The sequence below is a fragment of the Xiphophorus couchianus genome, chromosome 7 (genome assembly GCF_001444195.1).
Source record: "Xiphophorus couchianus chromosome 7, X_couchianus-1.0, whole genome shotgun sequence".
Classification (NCBI taxonomy): domain Eukaryota; kingdom Metazoa; phylum Chordata; class Actinopteri; order Cyprinodontiformes; family Poeciliidae; genus Xiphophorus; species Xiphophorus couchianus.
In genome coordinates, this window is record NC_040234.1 from 7,500,846 (window position 1) to 7,522,089 (window position 21,244).

Sequence of the window (21,244 nt, forward strand, 5' to 3'; positions counted from 1 at the left end):
GCCTCTCTTGCATGTTTTAGTGTTAAATGATAGTTACGTAGTTTTTCTTTATAGATGTCAGAATGAACGTGGAGTTGAGTTTTACGCCATTTTCGTTCTGCCCTGCGGCAGAGTTGTCTTGCAGATCTAACTGTTTGTGCATTTCTCCATGGAGATTTCTTTTTATCAGACACAACCTTCATTTTAATTGGGGCAATGGAATCAATAATATCTGAGACTTTAGACTGAAAATCATTTACCAACTTATCTACATCATTACAGCTTAAGGGTGAGGAAGAAGAGTAGATTTGATTAAAAGTTTCTGCTGTGTTTTCAGTGAGAGAACGTTTTGTGATGGTTGCTGTTTGTCCAAGTGGGTTAAAAGATAAAGAACTATCAAAGATATCAGGAAGTGATGCGACAGGCGACATCAGTTACAGAGACATTGGAAATATTCACACCCTTACTGATAACCAGGTCCAGTGTGTGTCCTTGAGTGTGTGTTGCTTGTTTGACATGTTGTGTTAGACCAAAAGTCTCTAAAATATTAGCGAGCTTTTTTGCCCCTCTGTCTTGGGGGTTGTCAACATGAATGTTGAAATCACCAACGATTATTAAACAATCATAATCAATACATATAAGAGACAGAAGTTCATTCAAGTCAGTAAAGAAATTTTCCACAAAAGTTGGAGTTTTGTATAGAGTTACAGTCAAAGTTCGTTTGCGGCCTTTAACCTCAATTCCAAGATACTCAAAAGAGGTGAAGTGACCCAAAGAGATTTTACTACAATTTATGGTATTCTTAAAAAAGACACTCCCTCAAGGTAACAAACGTTTCTTCTTCTTCTTGTTTTATGGCGGTTGGCAAACAATTACAAACATTTCTCTAACCCTCCAGAATTAAAAAGAAGGTTAGAGAAAAACTTACTGCATCTTAACATTTTACTCATTTGCTCCCCCTTCTTCTAGTTAACTCAGGAAATTTAAAAAGATCATCAGCAATAAGGTGTTTTTTTTTTTTTTTACCTGGACAATGCTGCCTGGTGAACAAGTATAGCTGGAGGCAGTGGTGGAGAAAGTACTCAAAAAATGTACTTAAGTAAAAGTACAAATACACAGGCAAAAATGTACTCAAGTAAAAGTCAAAGTACCACATTAACATTTTACTTAAGTAAAAGTAAAAAAGTACTGGCTTTTAAAAATACTTAAGTATTAAAAGTAAAAGTACTTGCTGAATACATAACCTAATCGCTAATATCATTAAGTGTGCCGATAGTATTTAATTTGAATACATCATAAATGTGCCATTTTAATAAACAATGTCACAGATTAAACATGTTCTTATTGTGTTTATTCTCTGTAAGAGTTTAGACTTAGATATATGATTCTATGCATCATAATTTCAGGGATGGAAACATCTTATTTCCTGTCCTAACGTAGCATGAACTTCATTAGTGACATTTATTTAGAAAGAAATCCAACTGAAAGGGGATGGAACGAAGGTGTGGGGGGGAAGACATGCAATCGAGGAGCCACGTAGCAGAGTTGTAGTCAAGACCACTGAACACGAGACCAAGACCAGCGCCCTGCGCTACATGACACAAAAAAATGAAGTGCACCTATCAAAATTGGTTCTCAGATTGATCTGAAAGATCCACATTTCCATAAAAACACTTAGATATAAATACTTAGAGCTGAAATATATTTAACCAGTATCAATTACAACTCATTTCATTCTGTTTTGCTTTCATCGCTGTGCTACAATCCGCAGAGGTCGCCTGCCATCCCTATAAAAATAACGCCCTGGGCGGTTGCCCATATTGCCCATGTCAGAAACCACAACTGTCTGCACCATTAAACCATGAAACATAGCAATTAACTGTAATTGCTATGTTACAATTACAGTTGTAATTGTAACATTACAACAACACTATGAACACTGTCCAACGGCACAACAAGCAGAAGGAGCACCATGACTGTCCTCATCCTCCCTCCCACTGCATGTTTGCCACCATGACAGGAGACAAAATCAACCAATGAGCATGCTCTGTGTTCATACGTTCAACTTTTACTTATTCGGCAATTAAATAAATGTGTGTGTGTGTGTATATATATATATATATATATATATATATATATATATAGCTATTGCAGTGTATACAAGAACAAAGAACGGCTCTCAGTGAGGCTTCAGTCCCATCAACCTTAGTAAAGATCCGTCCAGAAGAATCGGATCGTTCCTGAATCCACACAATAATTCAGCGCATGAGTGACAACTTTTTTTCATCGCAGATGCAACATGTGTCTCAGTACAGCTAGCTTTGCTAGCATCACGTCCACAGATCTTACCTTTCTTTAACCCTCTGAGGTCGACCTCAGAGGGTTAAGCTTTCCTTCCAAGTGACGCTAAAAGTTGGACAAAGTCCCACCGTCTGTGAAAGCGAAGCGCTGCTGGTTTTACATGTAGTCATATCTTGTGATTTATGCAGCTATTATCGATTAGTTAGACATCTTCTCCCGCTCAGAGGAAACCACTGCGCATGTCTGGAGCTCCGCGTGCTAGTAAAGGGGGAGGCGATGGGTGACAACAGACACTAAGTCACGTTATTGCTTGGATTTTACGGCGCCACCTTAAAGTCCCCGAACTTCATATTTTAACGGACAAAAAGAGAGCAGTGCGACTTGGATGTAACGAGTAACGCGACACTTTTGTAGAAATGTAGTGAAGTAGAAACTACAGATACTTACTGTAAAATGTAGTGGAGTAAAAGTAGAAAGTACCCATTATTAAATCTACTTAAGTAAAGTACAGATACATGAAAATTGTACTTAAGTACAGTAACGAAGTACTTGTACTTCGTTACTTCCCACCACTGGCTGGAGGGCAACGTAATATTCATGCTCCCTTCCCTTTCAAGGAAGCAATATTTTAAGGAGTCCTTCTTCTACTGTGGAGTACTTTTTTTTTTTCCTGGTCAAACGGCTTCTTACTCAAGAAAAAGACTGTTTTTCTTCATTAGCTCCTCCCTGAGCCAGCACAGCTCTATGGCTAACATTTGAAGCGTCCACTTGTACAACAAACGGCTTGGAAAAGTTAGGTCTCTGCTCGACAACGAGGTTCACATTTTAAGCTTTCTTCAGCGTCTCATGTTGGTGTTTAGCATGATTAGCATGTCACTTAGCTGGCATGATTAGCACTGCTGGCTGTAAACGACAAACTCGGTGGGTTTTGTCGTGATTGGAGCAGTGACGTGCGGTCAGGGGAGGCAGGTGAGGCAGTGCCTCACCAGCCATCATGGAAAGAAAGAAAATATATAATCATAAAGTAATTTAAATTGTTATATTCATCCGGTGGTTTGTACTAAAAAATATTTATTTTTCATGTAGCTTCACCAATTTCGATTTTTATTTGTTCAAAATCGCTGAATTTTCTTATTTTCCCATTCAAATGCTTGGAAGCGATGCCGGTGAGGCAGCAGCGAGCTCTGCCTCACCTTGGATTGCGCAACCCCTGGCTCTGCGCTGGCTGCTAAGCGGAGAGAGCATGTTGCTGTACGGCGTCAATAAAATGGTTTAAACAAATTTAATATGTGAACTTATTTCCAATAATTTAGCTTATGTATATAATGTACAGTGCTTTTTGTCACCAACTGTGTTTGTGTAACGTGTTTCGTGTAATGAGCGATTATAAACGGCAGAGAACAGGTTCGAGGTGAGGCAGGCAGTTCTCTTGCCTCATGGCAGGGGGCGCTCAAGATCCCAGACGTTCGTCTTGTTCACTCCTCAACTGCCGAGTAAGTGACAGCGAGCTAGGCTAAACGATTCGGGAAGCAAGTCAAGTGCAGCGATAGATTATAATAGAGATAGTGATTTTTTTCCTCTCGCTTATCCCGACTTTCGACATGGATGACTACATTACAACACTAAAAAAGTTTTCTCAAGTGGACTTTCAATCGAAGCAGGTAAGACAGTAATAACATTTATTTTGTTTTGTTTTTTAAGGAAATGTGTGTTTTGTGAGCTACAGTTTGTATGTGTAAGGATGCAGAAGTGAAACATAACCTGTAAACTGCTGTCAATCTATGCATCTATTTGCAAATCTGATTCTGATGACGTCAGTGCCTCACCAGCTATGAACCTCACCGCACGTCACTGGATTGGAGACCCGACCCAGTTACATTTACTCTATTACATTTACTTGAGTAACTTTTTAAAAAATGTACTTTTACTCCGCTGTACTTTTTACTTGAGTAATTTTATTGTGAAGTGTCACTATTCTTACTTGATTAAGCTTCTTTGCTTCTTTTGAAAGAAAAACAAACACGTTTAAACCAAAAATACACCAGACAAAAACACACACCCAACGTTCATGTTAACGTTTTATACGTTTTTTTATTGAAGATAACGGATTTTGAAAAAAAAAAAAGAAGCCTAATTTTGTTATTTTTTGTTACTTGTATGATTTGTTGTCATTTTAGTCCTTAAAATACCAAGATGTACAGATAATTACATTTGGTTCATCTGATTATGTAATTTTTAAATATTAAATGATTGATAATCTGACCGTTTACTCAGTACTTGAGTAGACTTTTTGCCAAATACTTTTTTAGTCGTGCTTGAGTAATTTTTTGGATGGCTGCTTTTTACTTTGAGTGAAAATATGTTGAAGTAGTTCCACTCTTAACGCTAGCACATTTTTGGATACTCTACCCACCTCTGACTTGCACCTTATTTCAGTTTTATGTCATTACTACTGCAATTCAGTGATCCGAAACGGTTTTAGGTTTGAAAAGTTAAGTGACCAGTCAAGAAAGGTCGAATATAAAACCTGTCACTTCTGGTCATTATAGCCAATGTATTTTGGTCAAAGATGACCTCTTGGTTCCTGTAGGTTATCCGTCATCCTCCCACAGAAATCTGTGAATTTCTGATGATGACTCACATCCTCCTCCAACATAAAGTGTTTTCCTTTTCCCGACAAATATTGACAAATGTCCGACTGCCTCTAGACTGCCTCTACTTTCCGGGTAGTGATTAATTTAGGCTGACCTACCCCACTTCACTGTCGCAATTCATATAGAAACTAGACTAGATTAAGAAATGATACAACAAATTCTGCCCCAAACAGATTGCATGACAGGACTTTCTAATTAATGTGACTTCTATGAGCTACTTTTCAAAGTTATCTTCCCTTTGTCTCTCCTATTTGTGTTTTGTCTTTGACAGTTCAGGCGTCAGTTCTCTGCTGCAGCTTCGTGCTGGAAAGTTGTGAGCTGTATAATTTCCTGCTAATTAGACATGTTTCCTCTCCAGCCCACGAAGAGAGGCTGCTGGAGTGCACCGTGTGAACGTTTGTGTGTTCCTCTGAGTCTGCGTGTGTGTTTTATGTGAGCACCGCGAGCTGAACTCCTGTTGTTTTATAGCTCCCCTCTTCACCTACTTCCTCCTTGGTCTTCATTAGAGTGTGTGCTGCTTCTCTTCCCGGGATCTGGAGAGGAATTTTAAGGATTTGAGTTGCACAACTTGATCTCGAAAGCATCCGCTGAAAACCAAACATAGGTCAAAACCCCCCAAAACAAAACGCTTTAGAACCAAACGCTGCATTCAACACGGTTGTGTAATTATATGCAGAGACACTCAGGATGTCAGAGATCTTTGATGAATCAGAGAAAAGTGGCTGCATTTCTATTACAAATATTCTTTGTCTATATCAAGGTTTCCCCCCAAAAACTTGCTAAGTCCGGTGGTTGGGTGCTAGGTCATTCATCCAGCAGCCCGTCGTGTTTTTGAGTTAAAAAATGTTTAAAGTTAGCAGAAAATTTGAGAATGTCTCTTGATAATTATGTGTTATTGAAAGATTGAAGATTAATACCTGAACACCAACTATAAAATCTTAAAAAATGCAAACATTTTAAAAAGACTTAAATAAGTAATGCTTAGCCTGGTAGGGGCACAATTAAAGCCTGGTGGTCCGCCAGGCTTATAATACACTGAGGGAAACCCTACATATTATGTAAATGTGAAAAAAAAAACCACAAGGTTGATTGCTATGTTCCCATTAAATAAGGAACACACTTTAAATGATACGTGAATAAGATTATTCAAGCCATTAGTCAATAAAAAACATTTTCTGTTTTGGTTTTTCTTGAGTTTTTTTTGTCTAAGTGGTCACTTAGACAAAACCCCCTAAACTCTCAGCTCAACTCTGGAGAAAATCCGCTTTACTTCATTTGTAAACCATTTTCTGTTAAATGCTTCGGCATCGGGCTGGAAAACTGTGAGCTGGTCGTTTAATTGAGAACGATTTCCATTAGTGCTCAGCTGCTTCTGAGCGTCCCTTGTTTTCTTGTCTTACCCAGCTAACATGAAAAATACAAAAGTAGTCATAGTTTTCCTTCACTTTTTTCCACCATTTTCTCATGTTAGTACACAAACTTAATGTATTTGTTTGGTTGGGGGGCTCGAGGGGATGATTTTATGACACAGACCAAAACTAAATAGTGGATAATTGTGAAAGTGGAAGGAAATTAATACAAGGTTTTCATTTGCTACCCCTAAATGAAAAACCAGTGGAACCAGCTACCTGCAGAAGTTTCTTACTTAGCCGGTAGAGTCCATCTGCATGTGATTTTTTTTCTCTGCATAAATATAGCTACTCTATGAAGGTCTAAGAGGTACCGCACATTGCCCTGAACAAAACGCCACCATGATTAATGTCAGCATTACATTGTGGTAGCAGCGTCGATTTCAACCCGTCATCCCTGGGATGCTTCCCGACATACTTGATGTTTGCTGCCGATTTTGATGATGGCACTAGACAAAGTGCAATGTTTGTTAGTGGCTTCACAATCGGTGACAGTTTGATGTTGTTGTTTTTTTTGTTTTTTTTGTTTAGGGATGTAAAGCATTGTGAACGACCTTGTTGCTGAAATGTGCTGTACAAATAAAGGATCCTCTTGTTTTCAAGAGGATCCTCGGAGAAAACCTGTCAGAGGTGGAATAAAAACATGAGACTGGGGCCGAGGTTCACCTTCCAGCAGGGAAATAAGACCAGACATACAGATAGAGCAACAGCTTAGAGCAGAGCAAGAAGTTATCTGCTATAGAATAGAATACACTTTATTGATCCCCAAGGGGAAATTGCTTATTTGTTGAAAACAACTCCATCTTAGGTGATAAATACAAAGTTTGTAATATATATATATATATATATATATATATATATATATATATATATATATATATATATACCTAAGAGTGAATAATAAAGAGTGAATAGTTCAAAATGACTAGATATAAACAAACAAAAAAATAACAAGCAATCACATGCAGCATATTAATCAATAAATAAAGGTGTAGTCTAAGCCATCCATCCATCCATCCATTTTCTTACACCCTTGTCCCTAGTGGGGTTGGGAGGTGCTGGTGTTTATCTCCAGCTAACGTTCCGGGCGATAGGTGGGTTCACCCTGGTTCCCCCTTAACCATGGCGCCCTGAATGTAGGGCCATATCGCCCTACATTCTCAGTCTGCCCTGGCTCAGTCTGGCTCAGGGCAACACAGAGACAGGCAGGACACAACCATGCACACACACACTCACACCTAGGGAGAATTTAGAGAGACCAATTAACCTGACAGTCATGTTTTTGGACTGTGGGAGTAAGCCGGAGTGGTGTAGCTTAAGCTTAGACGTAAAAATAAACAAGCATCTGTGGCAAAACAGGATATTTTATTTTGGAGCCTCTCCTTTAAGAATGAGCTTTAGCTATTAGGGAAAAAAAGGCTCAGTCTGGTCTTATATTGCATGATATACTGTATATGCAAACAATAGATTTCAGATTTATCATTTGCAAAACACTTTGGAAACCATGCATTTATTTCACCCAAAGCAACAGCCAGACTTATTGCAGTCAAAAACATTGTCTGTACCTGAAAGGAATATGTGTGGATGAACAAACACAAGCAAACATTTTTTGCATTTTGTTTTAGCTTTTTTGACAATCACAATAAAGTTTCTATTCTATTCTATCATTTTACGATTTAATAAACTGCAAAATGTTAGCTTGGATGCGATAAAACTGTGAAAAGGTTTCAGAGAGTTGTTCATCTCCCTTTTCAGAGCGACTCTTTCCTTTAAAGTCTGGCGGGATTTTATATTCATAAAAACAAGCAGGAAGGCGGCGATCGATAACACGAGCTGAATTCTTAAGCGTCGAGTTGGTTTTAATGAAGTACTCCCAGTTTATTTAAAGTGTGGGGAATAAAATGTTTTAAGAGACAATGTCGGTTTAGCCCCCATTTTATGGTGGCTGTGAAAGGTTTGGTGTTAGAGGCCCTTTAAGGTCTTTATAGATTAACTACCGTTTTTGAATGATAAGATTTTGGACGACGCCATAAATTAGTTTCACAGGTTTTCGTTACTCCTTTAGTACCTTGCCTTTAAGCTTCAGCAGCGCCACAGTCTCTCATCTCGGCAGCCGACACAAGCCTGACACGGAGGGCGGAGCGAGGGCTGGGGGGGGCGACTGTCGACAATAATCGATCCTCCTTTTGTTCCTGTTTACTGTTCCTGGTGGAGGTTAGGGAAACGGCGGCCATATCGCAGCGGCAGCCGATGGCACAAGAGGGATCGCATTTCTGAGCAGCTCCTTCAGGTTGCCGTAGAAACCGAGCGAGGGCTATTTGTTCCAATTTGCTCTGTGGCATTGAGATCAAAAAGCTTGGAACCAATGCTAATATGCACTCCACCATATTTGCATCTGTGTTTGCAGGAAAAAAAACAACAAAACACACACACACAGTGGGGCATCTGCTCGCCTCATTTACATCTATATTGTTCCCCTACAGTTCGGTGCAACGCAAGGCCTCCTACGTTTTACAGGCTTTAATAAATGGTTTTGAACTTTCTGGTTTGTTATTATCCTCTCGGTCCTTTAGGCTTGATGTAAAGGCTACTCGCTGCTCCCTGCCCCAATCCCCCCTTCAGCCCTCCTCAACCCGGAGGAGGCTGCTGAGTTTAAAGACCGTTTCTGCTCCGCCTTCCCTGCCCCATTGAAAAGTTGGCGGTTTGTTTACGAGAGCACCAGCTTCTTTGTGGCTTTGCGCTCCACTCATAAGAAGGAGGCGAACAGCGCATTGAAGACTCACTCTCCCCCTCCCACCCCTCGCCTCTCACCCCTCTTCTTTCTCTTCCTTCTTCCAGAATCAATCTGAAAAGGACAGACCGACCCGCTCAGCCCCCCCGCCCCCCCCGTTCCCACACCCCAGTGATGCTTAGCCGGTGAGTACGCTCTACTTGTTTGCACTCAGAACTTTTCCCCCCGTTGCTTTTTAACGCTTTCCTTGCGCTTTCTGCTTTCAGTTTCTTTTGGCTATTCAGCTGACTTTTTCCTTCTTTTCTCGTCTTTCCCCCACGAGAAGTTTGCTGGTCAACACCAAACTTCTCCCTGGTCTTGGGTTGAAAATGATTCTGTTGTTCCTCTCTTTTATGGAAATCGCACCAATCTCTGAGGGTTTTGTAGTCGTAGGCCATCCAAGTTGGTGAAAACCCCCCCCTTTTTTTTAATGAATGGGGTAATTTGAAAAGCAGCGTGGAGAATAAGATACTGTATGGATGAAAGCTGAGTGTATGGGCAGAAGGGCTTCATGCAGGCTACTGAATTATAAGACGATCGCTCAATCTCTCTATCCCTCAGCTACCTCCTTTATTCTCGGTGTGGGTTTTTGTTGCTTGCGGTTCGTCGTGTTGTGTCTGTTTGAGAGTTAATCAGTGAATCATTCCAGTTGCAGACAGCCTTGAGCCCGTTTGACAGTGAAATCATTATTCATGAGACACGGGTGCGCACTCACCTTGCAAAATCACCTCCAGCAGAACAGACTGGAGCCAACATTTGTACATTTGAATGTTGGTTTGCTTGGTGTTAGCTGCACACACAAAAAAATAAAAAACTATAAAGTAAAATAGTCTCAACACCGGAGGATCAAAGTTTCCGAGTAGTAACGGGATCATTTACTTTTTGTTTGCAACTAAGAAAAGAATGCAGCTGAGTTTCATGAGGGGGATGGTCAATGTTAGGGCACCAATGGCTCTTCCTCTGCCCTACACTCTCTATAAAAGTGGGTCATTTTTCACTTTTAGCTGTCTAATTTCTTACAAAACAATATCATCTTCTGATAGCTGTAAATAAAGCAAAGAAAAATTCATCAATGGATTTGAGCGTGGCCGTAATCATGCAACAGTTTTCGGCCCAGAAGGTGCTCAATATGTAAAAAAGACGACAAATTATAATAAATTTATCAAATTTGAACAGCTGCTTTAATATTTTTTTTAGAAAGTGGGGTTTTTTGGTGTAACTGTGAGTAGTCAACAGGTGAAATGTAGTAGACAGCATGGTGATCTTTTCTTAGGGACCAATAAGTTAAACCAAACAATAATTAGATTGTTTTCCTTCCTTTGCGTAAAAACCTGTAGATGATTATTAATATCCACTTAACTGTAGAGGAATTATCCTTTTTTTAGATTGAAAAATAGCATGATGAGCAGTAAATTATATGCCACATAGCATATTTCATTTTAATTATGTCATAATAATTATAACTCTTCAGCGTCTTCTATTCTTCCTTTTCCTGAAAAGGGCAAATATGTAGTTAGGGAGGCGAGAGGCTGTGATAAATTATGTACAAATGAAATTAATATCTTCAAGGTTATATTTTTAGTATTAAATCTAAATATCTGTTATTCTGATAACCCTGCTAAAGTCTAATATCACTCGTTACATGAAGCTGGATTTCATGCTGCCACTGTTTACATTTAAAGCACTCTGCTAAGTCGGGAGGCTAACATTAGCGAACCCTTAGCGCAGCACGTGTTTCAGCGCGGTCCCAGTTAATCACGCTCTCTTTAAAAATGTAGCTCTTTGCTTTTATAGGGGTAAAAGTTAATGACCGGTTCGGTAAGCTCGGCTGTCTCTCCTGCGGAGCTGTCTGCGTTACATGGCACAGACAGGGATTCTCACTGAAATGGTTTTTTTTTTTTTTATACCGTCTCCTCTAAAGTTTTTTTTTTTTTTTTTAATGGAAAATTTCAATAAATGCATATGCAATGGGACCAAATGCCTTGATTAATGTCACTACTCTCTTCAAAGGAGCTTATGCAAAGCTTGTCGCGAATGTCCTTTTTTCTTTTGCCCATTGATAATAATACAAGATGAAGAGATTTTTGTGAAATCACTTTGTAATTTCTACAAAGGCATAATGCATTGAAAGACAAAAACTTACGACCGAAATAGCCAGTATACCTTTTTTGATCGGCAGCTAATTAGACATTTGCATCTTTTGGTGTTAACATTAATCACACATAAGTGTTTGCACCAGGCTAAAACTGTTAAAACGATTCTGCATTAACACACATGTTTCCCTTCCTGTCATTATGGGTTATAAAAGACTATGTGAACGATGGCTAACATTGGCAAAACATTTGTCCAACATCTGTGGTTTAAAGATTATGAAAAATGAGAAAAAGAAAGAAAAATGGGACAAATATTAACATTAAAAACTTTTTACAACATCCAAACCTAATTTGCTCATGCAATTAATGGGTGGGCGACTGGTTAAAATCAAACATTATTTTAAAGAGCTAATGATCAGATGTCGGCTGCCTGCAAGGCATTCATCCAAGATTAATGTTAATTCTTTAACCAAATACTAAATACTTCGATGTACTTTATTCTCCAGATATTAGTCAGAGAAATGGTAAATGTGTTTGATTAACAAAAAGAAAAACTTTAGTTAATTTTTGTCCAGTGAAAAACGTTTTTCTTCTCTCTCTTTTTTATTTTGTCACACTTAAATTCTTCTTCTCCTTCTTCTTCTTCTTAAAACCACACTGAGTGCCACATGAAGAAAACCTGGAATAACTGCTTGGTTCAGTTAAAGTTTGTCTTCTATATTCCGTTTTATAAGCAGAGAGACTTGGATAAAATTGCATCCATGTGTCACAATCCTTGAGTGTTTGGCTTTTCGGCCTGACAGTCCGGTAGACTTGGTTGGGCCGGGTATCGAAGTTGCAACGTTTGTTTGTGCGGATCACTTTCACACTGCACTGTCAGACAAATCAAATCCTTTGAAAAAGCTTTTCGTCCCCTCGCCTGTGGTGGCGCTGCACCAAGAACCACTGACGTAAACAACACGAAAACCTCTGAAGAAGACACTGAGCGCAACTTCCTTCTTTTTTTTTAATCATTTGTAGTATTTTTCTTTGGCGAAGCACCGAGAGCCATTACTAGCGCTGGCGTTAGACTCTTACTTTTGTTTTGGTTGTGTTTACCCACAATGCCCAGCGGTATCGTCCACTTCCTGCTTTTGGTCTCCGGTCTGTCCGCTTGCCTTCGCGGATGCGTTTGAGCCGCACGAGCATTTTCATTTTTTTATATTTGCCAACGCTGGTATTTTTGCGAACTTCCCATTGTTTTCCCCTCACTGCTCAGCGCTGTCCTCCTTCCACTCAACTCAATTTGTGGTCTAAAATTTCTTCATCTTATATGTGTCAGTGGAGCAGAGCAGAGCGTTTCATCCTCCCTCTCGCTCTCTGGCCGCTCTGAAAGAAAAGGGAAAAGAAAAAGCTCCATTCTGTTTGTGTTAGCTCCCTCTGCTCCTCTGGGAGGAGATCAGGAGCTCCCGACAACGATGGCACCTCTTTCTCATTCGCCTACACTGTTGTCGATGTTTAGCTTGGGATGACAACAAGCCGGAAGAAAACAAGCCTTTTCCAGGCCAATGAGAGAGAGAGAGTGAGTTGGTAGACGGAGAGACAGATCAGAAAATATATTTTTTTAAACGGATGGAGAGGAAGGGTACTCATCCCTGCAATGGGATTCTCTTTAGAGCATTCTGGTTTGGGCCTCTGTGGCCAAATTAATGGAAGCGTCATTATGCCTGGCAAATTGTCATGCTGCCTTTGTGGCCCAGCCACGGCACATTAGGGCGCCTTAAAACGTGGCCGAGCCATGGCTCATTCAGCTCACAAACAGGGGGCGGGGGCGCACTGGCAGAACCTTGGCCTCGCTCACACAAGACTCATTGACATTGCACTGGGGCAGGGGCGACGAGATGGTGACTGCAGTGATGGTGAGATGAGTAGAAGTTGTTACGGCTGAATTTAGGTGGCAGGAGTTTGGCTTCATATTGAGTTTGATCGCCCAAAATCACGGATCCCACCTAGATGCTCGCGGATATTTCACGGATCGTGTTTTTCATTTCGCCAAACACCGAGAAAGAGTATTCATATACTTTGGACATTTTATCAAGTTAAAAACACAAACCCGTGTATTTTAGTGAGGTTGCATTTGATAGAACAGCACAAAATACTGTAATATTGAAAGCATTTAGTTGTTTTATGTCTTTTTTTGTTTGTTTTTCAAATTAAATTTGAAAAACATTTGTGATCAGCGCCACTGAGTCAGTCCTTTCAGTTCAATTACATTGGCTTGGCGTATGTGATTTCTTTTCTTTTCTTTTTTGGCGCATTCTCCTTTACAAAACAACTCAAGCTCAGCCAGACTGGATACAAAGTGTCTCCAAACATCAGTTTTCAGGTCTTTCCTCAGATCCTCGTCTGGCTTTAGCTCTGGACCGGGTCATTCCAACACGAACGTGCGCAGGGATGCCTTAGTCCAAGTCCTGGAGAGCCACCGAACTGGAACGTTTATCTTCATTCCTGCTCCAACATAACACAACGAAATGGTTGTGTTCCCGCTGCTAATTAGAAATGTATTTGATCCAGGTGTGTTGGAGAAGGAATGCATCTTAAAGTATCTAGAACAGGCAGTGATGGTTTTATCTTTTACATGGTGTTTAAAATGTATGCAAAAAAAAGAGATAAAACTGTACTTCCTAAGACATTCTTTCAATAATGATTTTCAGATTTGTTGAGGGCACACGTCAGCATTTTCCCAAATCTATCGGTTCAGGGGGACAATCGGGTTTGTTGCAGTAATAAGAAAAGGTTTTGGAGGTATTGCAAAAATCTAACTAAATACATGAATAACTGAATGAAACTCCTACCAGCTACGTCCACAGCTTTTCTTTTCTATGTACCCAGTGACCATTCTCTTCCAATATTGTGTAAGTGTGCTCAATTTTCTGTGAATTACCGCAAGATGGGACTCCTGCAGCTGCAGAGTGTCTCTGGCAGGAATGAGAGCAAAAAGAAAGAGGAAAAAAAAAAAAAAACCATTTTTGTCCCACTTATCTTCATGTCAGATTTGCATGGGGGGCCAATGAAAAGCAGGTTGTGGAATGCAAAACAGTCCGGCTTCATCCTGCATTTTAAAAGGCGTTAAACCAACAAGGATTTGATTCGTTCCAGACACAACCAATAATTCATGGCTACCTTTCAGGGTTAAACGGATTAGCCTGTCAGTTCTTATTTCCGTTTGTAAAAAAAAAAATATATATATAATAATTTAGCACTTTTTCCAAATGCTGGGTTGTGTTCTGTAACTCGGAACTAAGCTTTTATTTTTCTAATATCATGTAACACCATCTCCACATTTTGGAGATAGTGTTATGCTAATATGACCAATATGTTTTGCTCATGTTATGCTCAGTGTGCTGTAACATTTGTCCCTTACTTTGCATGGGAGTAAAACTGCAAGAACCACATTTGTGTATCGCCACAAAACCCGTTTTTCTTCAGATTCAACACCTCTTATCTTGCTTTAAGGTGTGAGTAATGAACTCCTGAAAAAGTCATTGAATCAAGTTGTTTCCTCTTTCTTTTCCCCCCTTCCTTGTTTGTACCTCTATGGACTTTACAAAACCTATTTGAATAAAAAAGGCTGTTGTTTTCCTTTGTATTAGGACTTCTAGAATCCCTAAGTGACAGAGCTTTTGTAGAAGTCCAATATTTTAAAAAGAAAGACGAGTTAATGTCGATTTTTACTGCCATTTGTGGATTCTACTTAAGGTTAAACGCAAGTGAAAGTGAACAGAAACGGCTTGGATTCTGTACTCTGGCTTTCTAATACCTACAAAATGCATTTATGTGTCTGAGGTGGGAAGAGAGAATAGTCTCATTTTGTTTGGTTTTGACCTAGCAAAAATTAAGAACCGGTCTTATAAGTTGTTTTTGACCTAAGCCAACATGGAGAATCCTGACGAGACTAACAACATCTCCTTAGAAGAGTTTGTATTAAAGTATCCATAGAGATTTAGGAAACATCTAAGCTCTCTTTGGCTCTATGTAGAGGTCCTCCACCTTTTGTTAATGTTTAACTACTCCCAACGTTTTGGATTGAAGGTAAAGCCCATGAATTACAACTGGTGTGCCACGGTTTGACACATTTCCACAAGATTTAGGACAGAAAAAAACCCCATCTAAGATACTCTTATTTGGTGTGCTTTTAAAGCAGACAAAAGCAAAGAAATAAAAACATAAGCACATCGGATGAAATTTTCAACCATTTCTCAGAATATTTGCTCTTTTTGCCGTTCTGCTCTTCGTATGGTGTCACAAATATAACAGCCTGAGATTAGTTGATTAGTTGTCAGGCTCTCTGCTCTAGAAGTCAGTCTGTTGCTGATCATATCTCAGTGTTACTACCTTTAGTTTCTGTCTGTTTTTTTTTTTAGACTGAAACCATTTCCTGTTGGTCTAATTAGTCTATGATGAAAGAGTGTTGGTAGGGATGATGGAGGACAAATTTCCAAAAAAGATAGCTTTGATGAAAGCCTTGACGAAAGCGTACTTATGTGCAAATTCTGCAAGAAAAAACTAAACGTCAACCCCACTACTGTACCATCTATATGCAAAGCAGATGAGGAAACCCTGTGTAACACAGGACCTTGAATTTGCACAGAGCAGAATCCGCCATCAGCGAGATTGACCTCCCGGTGCAGTGGCTATTTGGCAGAGCGGGGACCCACCCACACCTGTCTGTCCTGGGTCGCGAGTGTCTGATTAGCCGTGGCACTTCTGCGAGGGACTGTTCTCACTTACAGGTCCCATAAAATAAAGAGAGAGCTGCCTTGAGCTCTGACAAATGTTAACAGACCACTTTGTCTAGGCAGCTGCCTGAAAGAAAGAGGGGAAGTGTTGTGAACCTAATGTGTTTATTAAATTTTGCACCGAAATGTTCAATGATCAAACTGTTTGTAGCCTAATGTATAAAATAATTTCTGCCAAGGTTACTTGGAGTTTAAAATACAAGTCCATCAAATGACTATTCATGTTTCTGGTTAATATTTCAGAAAAATAAAGAAGTAGAAATTTAGGTTGAAACGTTTTGTTTGTTTTTTTAACATTTAGAGTCAAACAAGAATGCACCACATAAACTCAATCCACTTATCATAAAGTAGACAGAAGATTAGGCAGCTTACCCTTTCGACAACATAAAGAAAGGTGCAGTTGTTCACTAGACTCTAAGAAGCGCACTGGACAAAGAACGCGCACAAAGCCCCGTCCTGGTCCGCTCCCATCAATCACCACACGCTCACCTCGCTGTTACAACAAGCCACAAAATGGAGCTGGACGACGCTAAGCAAAAGCCAAAAACTGGAATTTACACTGCTAACTCAAATTATGGTCTAAACTAAAATTGGTAAAATATTATGTAGGCTGTACCTTGGGCTTGGACCCATAATTAAAGTTTATTAGTCAGGCCTGATTGGGCTAGATTTTTTAGGTTTTTCAGGACACCCATTGGACATGTTCTGGTGATGCACAGATCACTGGGCAGTTTCATGGAGGTTCAGAAGGGAACAGTAGGTATAGTGCGTTAGAAAGTCAGGCCAGTCAGATGTCAATGGCATAACTTAATTAGTAAAAGAAGTGAAATACCTGAGTAATTTTAGAAGCCTTTCAGTTTATAGAGACATCAACAGTCGATCCACTTGACACGAAAGCGTTAAATATAGTTTTCACCGAGCATCTAAAGCTTCCAAGAGGAATGAGATCTATAATGTCAAACGCAGGAGAGGAAAACCAAAGCGGAAAGCTGCTGAAAACCCAGTAAAAACTCCTAGCGTGCGAAATACTCGTTCTTGGCGCGTCGCCTTTTATTTATCATCGAATCAACCGGGAGCGTTACTTCAGGGATTGATGTCGCCTTCATTTTATTTCTCTGCCCGCGATAGGAGGAGAGAGATTTCATTACTTTTCCAACATTGTTTCCTGTTTTTTATGAAGTCGGTCCCCGCCGCTGGAGTGGATGAAAGAAAAGGGAGGAGGCTTTTGTCCAGCGAGGCCGCGGCAGAAACCCCGAGCCTGTAAATCTCACACTGATCTTTGGATCATTAAGCAGCGAGCCCCCAGTCCTTTGGTTCTTTATCGCCAGGCTTGGATCCCAGGCCATAATGGAGCCTAACTGGCTAATGATTAGCTGTCTTCTGCAGCTAGTGCAGACCTGAGTACCGCTGCTGCCAGACTAAAAGGGAAGAAGCCTTGATGACGAATAAATCCTGCTTCTGTTTACATGCTTGCTGAGCTTTACTTCTGAATATCTGACACTTTTTTGACAGGTTCTCTTTCATTCAGGCTGTAGAGGTTGCTTGTTTTCCTTGTAGATATCTCAGTTGATTGAGCTGCAGCTTATATCGTGTACAGTTGAAACCAAATATTTACATACACTTTGTGCACAGATAGAACACCCCTGTTTCCACTGTTTGACAGAAATTGTGAAGAAAAAAAAATCTGCCTCTCCCACTATAAGGCTGAACGTGAAATAAGGATGTTTTAAAACAGTTTTGCGGAATTTCTACATATGATTTTAGTCGTAGATTAAGACTTGGCAAATGTTGATAAACTGTGAAAAAAAGTCTAATATTTGCAGATATAGAAAATAATTGTAGCATCAGAAAATTCAAAAGAAGAAATGTGAAAACTCACAGTAAAAATCTTCTAAGGTTTATGCTGCAAATATGGGCTAATAAACACGTATGTGTTTTTTGCATATTGATGGCGATGTCTACGTTGAAATGTTTCTGGGTGGCCGAGTTGCTGCTTGCTGTGTACTGATTTAAATTCCCTGGTCCTGACTGACGCGAGATGAATATGCACATGGCAGCACTTAGAAGGAAGATCTGTTGCATATTTATTTAAAGCTCTGCTGAATATCGGCTATACGTCCCATCAAATCCTCTCTACACGCTTTCTCCCCATTTGACACTTTTCTGAAATGGAGAGGTGCCTGTTGAGCTGTGTTTGTGGAACACGTTTGCTCTGATGTGCCCGGGAATGGTTAAAATCCTGTCCAAAATTGCTTAAGTTCTCTACCTGGTCGTGCCCAAGTGCCAAAATCAGTTCTTGACGTCGCAGTCGCGTGACGAAAATTGCACCATTTTGTTCTCGGCCTCATGTCGTTTTCTTGCTACAACCCGCTCACCCCGAAACTTTTCTCTCTCTCTCTCCCCCCCCCCCGCACCCCCCACATATGAAACTATTGTGCAATTGGTCAGAATTTTATGGGCGCTTTTGTTTTTATGGAAAGCAACGCCGACTACTCAACTTGGAGCAGTTTTTCTGCCAAAACGCAAGATGGATAGTTTTGAGGAGCATTTGGCTTGTTTGTTAAAATGCAAAAGGTAAAACTCTGGCTTGGTTCTGGTCCGGTGAAGCGGGCAAACATCCCAGCAGCTTCTGTTCTCTTTCTGTCGGGTCGATGACATTGGAAAATGAAACGAGACGTTCCACCTCGTCAATCATTGTTTCCTCCTCTGAACTTGTGAACTCGTGACAAGTCGTTCCTCTGTGCATTCAGCTTTCAAAATATGAAACGATGTGACAAAACTCCACGTCTTCCACGGCCTAATTCTTCCCAGATTGCACCACACTGCAAAAAACCAGACTTTGGCAGATGCTGGTCAATTTACTTGATTGCCATAAGACATCAATTTGTTCAGCCCATGGGATCCTGAACATATTGCTGCAAAGTTATTCTCTTTTATTATTTGAAACGTTGAAGCTATCAGTCATGGTGGATTTGTAAATGTTGGCAGTCTTCTAGAAGTCATAGATTTAAGATTCAGGTCTTTGCATACACAGACTGTTGTCTATTTAATGCTAACCATGCTAAGGGGTTGAAAACTCTGCACACCTGCTCTGTCCTTTTGCAATCAGTTGTCTTATAAAATTTAACTTCTACTCAATGAAGGGGCAGTCGACTCCCTTGGCAGACTCCTTCCATATATTTATCATCACTGTAGTCTGCTTTTTTAATTTAAATTTGATTGTAAATACAATAGAGCTAACATCAACATAAGTCACCAGATACAGCATCAATCCAGCCATTCAGATACACATACATTGTGTCACACAGTTGTGATTTTAATTTACATTAGTATATATTTAATCATGTGGAAACCTATTTTGATATGGGCAAAAAGAAAAAATCAATTGCTCTTGTGTTCCCCCTGGTGGCTGCGGTAGGTAATGTTTCAAAGGCGATTTGAGCTGCCGTTCAATGCGTCTTCAAACCTCCAAAGCACCGGTGGAAGATAAGCAAGCAAACCAATGTCGCAAAAAATAACTTATTCTTCAGGGAGAGAGAAAAAGAGGAAGAATAGAGAAAAGCCAAGATAAAGGTATGTTTACATACCTCTTGGTAGAAGAGACAAGAAAATTAGCTAAAAGAAAATTAGCTTGATAGCAACCTTGAATCGTCCCGTTCAACAGCCAAACATTTATGCTAGCTTCCTTGTATTTATGTGAACCTGGGTTTGAGTTGATTCTCGAGCTTGGCCCTGTATATTTCTGAGTTTTTTGGGCTTCATAATGTTTAAAAATGAAAACTTCTCAATGTTTGACATTGTCTAGCAAAATGTTTTTTACGTCAGGCTACAATAGAATGTTCAGTTCCATTGGTATCAATGACATCAGCAGTGATGACATCACTCTATGATACCACAAAGAAATCTCTCTCTTGAATGTAGCTCACAGACAGCGTTTTCTCAGACCTGTTCCTCAGTTCTATTGCGACAGATCACTCTTCAGAGCACGTTCGAAATTAATCGAAACGAGCGGGATATCAATTTCAGATATTACGAGCCTTTCAGAGAAGCAAGAATTTACCAAAATATAGACATGAAGCAACAACAGATTACTTGTGAACATGAAGCTTTACCAGCTGAGCTTTCATGGATCGAAATGATGGAGCGAAACATCCAAGTCGACTACGACGAAATCATTGTTTTTGAAGACGACAGCGAGCCGGAAGATGAATCAGCAGAGGTCCAGGGGGAACCAAGTCCTTCCGGGGACTTTGAGAGTCCAAGATCATTTAAGGTCGAGCAGGAAACAACTCCCTCTGCTGGCGTCGAGATCACCCCCTTAGTGGAAGACGTGGAAGAGACTAGCCAACACGTCATCAATCTGACAAAGCAGGTAGACGATCTTACAAAAGAACTGCAGAATAAGATTTTTGAACTCCATGAGGAAAGAGACCGAAGGATTGCATGTCAGGCTGAAGTGAAATCACAGCGGGAGGAGATTCAAAAACTGCAAAAAATGTTGGAAAAAGAACGTCACCTGCAAGTCAAACGCGAAGATGGATCAAAGGTTTCTTGCTCTTCCAAGGTTACAGCCGACAAGAACATTCTTCAACAGCTGGATTACTTCAAGAGGGAGGCTGAAAAATATGCCTACCACAACAAAGGTCTGACAGAAGTAATGGTTGAAGAATACAAAGTGAGACTTAAATATGAAGAGCAGCTCAAACGTCACTCTGAGCAAGCTTCCAAATTCAAAGAGCAGGAGGAAACAGTGAAATCATTGCAGGGTCAAGTTGCAGACCTGAAGATGAAGTTGAAACTTGCTCTGGAAAACAACCATCTTAGAGCCTCCACCCAACCAGAGGTCCCCCTGCAAAAAGAGGAGACCAAGGAAAGACAGACCTCCAATCTACCAGGGAGGTCTGAAGAAAGACGGGCCTCCAATCAATCAGGGAGGTCCGAGGAAAAATGGACCTCCAATCAACCAGGGAGGTCCGAGGAAAGATGGACCTCCAATCAACCAGGGAGGTCCGAGGAAAAATTGACCTCCAATCAACCAGGGAGGTCCGAGGAAAGATGGACCTCCTATCAATCAGGGAGGTCAGAGGAAAGACGGACCTCCAATCAATCAGGGAGGTCAGAGGAAAGACGGACCTCCAATCAACCAGGGAGGTCAGAGGAAAGACGGACCTCCAATCAACCAGGGAGGTCCGAGGAAAGAGGGACCTCCTATCAATCAGGGAGGTCCGAGGAAAGATGGACCTCCAATCAACCAGGGAGG

The 21,244-nt window shown here is 40.4% G+C and overlaps 1 protein-coding gene across 2 annotated transcripts in view; it reads left to right on the forward strand.

Annotated features, from left to right (window-relative positions):
• sema5ba (sema domain, seven thrombospondin repeats (type 1 and type 1-like), transmembrane domain (TM) and short cytoplasmic domain, (semaphorin) 5Ba) overlaps window positions 1-21,244 on the forward strand; it is a 241,737-nt gene that overhangs the window by 42,397 nt on the left and 178,096 nt on the right. For both annotated transcript variants that reach the window (XM_028022682.1, XM_028022681.1), the window contains exon 2: window positions 9,182-9,259. The gene's annotated coding sequence lies outside the window, so the exon portion shown is untranslated. The remainder of the gene's footprint in view (window positions 1-9,181; window positions 9,260-21,244) is intronic.